This window comes from Lepisma saccharinum, chromosome 6 (genome assembly GCF_977018435.1).
Source record: "Lepisma saccharinum chromosome 6, izLepSacc3.1, whole genome shotgun sequence".
NCBI classification, from domain to species: domain Eukaryota; kingdom Metazoa; phylum Arthropoda; class Insecta; order Zygentoma; family Lepismatidae; genus Lepisma; species Lepisma saccharinum.
The window spans coordinates 31363769-31368636 of record NC_139234.1 but is presented as its reverse complement, the minus strand read 5'-3'; positions in this window follow the sequence as shown (position 1 = coordinate 31368636).

Here is a 4868-nt window from a genome sequence, read left to right as displayed (position 1 = left end):
AGGCTGTACACAATCTTGGAATGAGCACTTGAAATGGATTACGTAACAGCATGTAACTTGGACTCTGTTCCTGATTCTACTCTATTGTTCTGTAGGCTGATATGATTACTTCAGCACTTTGATAATAAATTATGTCCCTTGAATTTTTTAAGGAAACAGTACATGTAGTTATCATATGCTGTGCTTAAATGATAAAGTTGATTGGATGTTCTCTTCTGTTGATTTTTGCAAGTAAACCACTTAATTGGAATCGCAGTGGTCTATTTCGTAGGGCATCCGATTGCCACGCAGCAGATCCAGGTTTGATTCCAGGGGTGGCTGATTTCAGGTGGGAATTTTTCCAGCAGTGTTCCGGGAAATCTGGGATTCACCTAGCCTCTAATAAACAGATACTTGGAAGCAAACTTGGGGGTAAAGGAGACAGGAGCGTGATGATGATCGCATCACCTCCACAAATGGCACTATATGCACATCGCCTCTGCACCTTCAAACATATGAGGTGCAATGATCATGGAGTAACTTTTACCTTTACCTTAAACCATTGACTTTATTATCCAAAAGAGAAATTATCTGAAATACTGTCAATAAACAAACGATTATTTTCGTTTCTACATAAATGAACGTCGTGAGTATTTCTAAATAATGTGCTTACTTTCAATCCCGTCAATTTTCAAGTTTGTAATGCGAAACCCATACATTTTTCCTGGTTTCATTTAGGTGTAACTTAGCGGGACAAGGGGAGCACTTGCCCCCAAAATTTATCACATTTGTTAAAATTTACAGGTTAAGGTTTTTCATTAACCTTCTGGGAAGAAACGTTAATTTTTATGACATTTCAAACGGAACAGTTATTTAGCAAAATAGCCCTGGACACTTATTTATGGGATGGAAAACTATTCGATTCTGGCCCCTCCCCAAAGTAAAGTCCCAAGTAACGCCCAGGCCCAGTATTATTATTATTTTTAACTTTCTAGAAAACTTAAACTGCCGTTCTTTGAAAATGTAACGTTTTGTGATGCGTAAAGTAATAAGGTTTTACATAGACAGTGTTCAGTCGGAAAGAAATATTAGTAACCTGCAAGTTCATTTATCTGACAGTAAAGAGCACTTGAAACAAACTTTTGCTTATCATTTTCCTTCAAAAGTGGTTTAATTAACCTCAACTTAATTTGAAAAGAGAGAGTATAAACTAACTTTTCTTGATTTATTAGACTTTCATTTGCGATAATTTTGATCCTACACTATTCAATGACTGGCCTAGTTCTAACTTCTAACTCTATGTTCGTTTTTTGGCCTAATGTGCCACACAGATACGAAGACGCATTTTTGTGTCTCCAGGTTATTACTCAAGTTTAATGCCCAAAACCTTTGATCACACGCTACTCATCAATATTCCATGAATACAAATTCACACTTATTTCAGTGGAACAGAATTTGCAATACGAAGAGACGGAAACGTATATCCATTGTACTTTGTACAAGTGAACATATTGTGAAATATTTTGAACTCGTCTTTCGAGCAAACCGAACAGGTACCGATCCCCTTATCACGTTGTCACGTGTAAGGTTGAAATGATAATATTGAACGAATAGTTACTTATCTCTTGATAACGTAGGAAAGTAGACAACGGATTGCTTTAATCAAACACTTAGCTCAAATATGTCGAGGGCAATGTATGATATCGAAAGTGTTTACCAATGGGCTGATTTGAAAAGAACTTTACTTCTTAAAGATATAAATAAATAACATTTATGCACGTACACCAATTCAGGTTACGAAAGTTACTGTGGCGTGCCGAGCAAAGGGTTCATAAGGTTGGGTTTATACCTTTTTGTAGCAGTTAATCTTATCCTCTTTCATTAATCCTTTATCATTCTTTTTCTTTTTCTTTATTTCTGAAAATTTTGGTCAAAGGGTGTAAGCATATGATCACAACCAACCCTCTGGATACAGAGCTGAAAATATTACCTGGTTTCCAAGATAATTTAGAATATGGAAAACCTTTACTTCGAGGATGGAACGTGTTTAATTATGGGCAATTCCACGGAAATGTCAACCTCCAGTCCAAAAACTGAAAAGCTTTGTACATAAAAATGAAGATGATATTATATAAGAGTTATACTTGTAGTTAATGGAACATGCCGTTGTTTCATTATAACAATACGGCAGGTGGTTAGAAACAGTATTTTTCAAGATGGCCGCAATACACATGCCATGATATGTTAATAGCGCATTTCAACGATTCATGAACTCACTGTATATGGCAAGAAGGAACTAATATGATAGTACGGTAAGATTAATGTGCCCTAGAAGAACAAATCTGTGTATTTCGCCACGTTATTGTATGTATGTAAACTGAGATATACATGTCTTTTAATACACAAGGCAAAATGGTAATTTCGTCACAATTTTTAAGTTTTTTTCGCATAAAAACGTGGGTTAATGATACACGGAAGTAAAACTTTTCCTGCGAAGGTAGGTTTTGATACTACTCACATGTGTAACACTTACATGTACAGCAATGTTCATGGAATGGCTGTACATCACCGTGACGGAATTACCAGCGGTGTGTGATGGAATTACCAGTGACACCTGGGAATTGCTCCAAGTGGTATTTGTGAGATATCATAATGTTAGCTAATTATCTACATTTTGCTAACTCATTTTCAGTTTAATCTGTAACGTTTCTGGATTATAATGGCTAAGATAGCAGATTAATGTCAATGCAGAAGTAGGCAGAGAAGGAACAAAATTGTTATGATCAAATAAAAGGGAAGACCCATGAACGGAAGCGATTGAAGAGGCAGCACATGAATTCACAACAACTCATGAGATTAAGGGAACATAACCAAATGGCAGTAAGGTGCTATGGACACTCCAAGCAGCTATCTCGCAATGCAATTGGCTGTCATTGATTTTTGGAGTTGCTTTTGCAGGAAGTGTTTTCATTGTACCCTGCAATCCAAGATGTTAAATTCTTCTCAGGTAGCCACTTCAACCAAAGATACCTGTTTGAAAATATACAATAGTATTCTCAGAAACATTATTTAGCTTGACTCTCATGGGATGGAATTTCTTTGCCAGTTGATTGAAGGAGATCGTTTAACACATCTTGACCAAGATCCCAACAAACAGTATTGTTTGTTTTTGAACAGTGTGTTCGATATGGTTTTGAGAGTCCAGTAATTGAAACTTAGACCTATCAAAACAATTATGCCAATATACTTTTCAAATATGTAGATTTCGTTTAAAAAAAAGTGAGAATTTTGGTTTACTTTGTGATTCTTTCTTACCTGATACCAAATATGTTGTCATATTGTTATTGCATTGTTCAGAAGACCTATATTGTATTGCAGTACGATCATTAAAATCAATTTTCAGTTGGACTGCATTATATTATTTTGAAAACAACCCAATTGAATACCCCGATGGCGTAGTGGTATGGCCATCTTCTGAAATCAAGGGGTCCCGGGTTCGATACCCGATGGAGGCACATAGTGGTTCGGATCCCACTTTAAACTTTGGGTCCAGTCCCGATTAGCCTTATTGTGTATAAAGTGAACTTAAAACACTAACTCAACCAATCAATCAATGACAATTTCATGTGTATAGCGTACTTGGACAAATGGTAATTCCGTCACACACTGTTTGGGATAAAAATAAGTATCAGAATACACAAACAATTTCAGTTGTGTCCTGGCATGATGAGTATGCTTTGAACTATTTTCCCAATATTAATATTTCAGACAAAAGTTCATAATTCACAGGAATTGGAAAATGTGAGTATGCACCTGCAAAGAAGGTTTACACGAAGGTAATTCCGTCACACGGATTTTAAACACAATTATCTGCCTAGTACATCCAAATAATTTACATTTTTTGCAAACTAGAAGTTGTACTACTTTGTGTCAATACATATAGCACGACAAGTCACATATTGTACTATATATGTAATCGTATGAGGGAAATATGCAATTACATAGCTGTCCAAAAGGTAATTCCGTCACACATGGAATTGCCCTTATACACTCCTCACAAAAAGTTTGGAATATTGTTATATTAGGCACAACAAGTTTGGAATATTATTATATTAGGCAGTAGGTGATAGTCACAGTGGCATATGTCGGCGAAAAGACGAGAATGTCCACCAGACAGATATCATCGTTGCATTCCGAGGGCGTGTCTATCACCTATTGTCTAACGTAACAATATTCCAAATTTTTTGTGAGGAGTGTATTACATATTTAGAAATTTTAATATCTCTGCCTAGTCAAATACATCTATCGCAGCTTTGTTATAATAAACTGCTCGCCATTAAAAATGCAACACCCAGAAGGAGTAATCGGAATCGGACGAAATGTGCACAGTGTGTAGAGGAGAGGTGCAGAAGGAAATGATTAGGTGTTCAAGGCCGTCATGCGTCATGTGCGCCTGCCATGCCATCTGGTAAGTGGTACCTGTAGCAGGTCAGATAGGTGCAGAAGAGCAGTGAAAGTACATGGTCGTGAGTGTAGTGTGTTAAAATCGGTCAGCAATGCCACGTCGTCGAATACGGCAGCGATTCCAGCAGGTTTCCCAGTTCGATCGCGGCCGAATTGTTGCATACCGTGAATGCGGATTATCCTACCGTGAGATCGGTGCCCGTGTAGGACGGAATGCATCCACAGTGATCCGTGTATGGAACCAGTGGGTCCAGGAAGGCACTGTAGAGGTTCACAACGTCCGCGTCGGACGACGGAACGAGAGGACAGGCGTCTGATACGCATGGCCCTTAGAGACAGAACGGCCACGTCAACGAGGATTGCGCATGAAGTACGGGATGTTTTACAACGTCCAGTGTCCCCACGAACCGTGCTTCGTCGTTTGG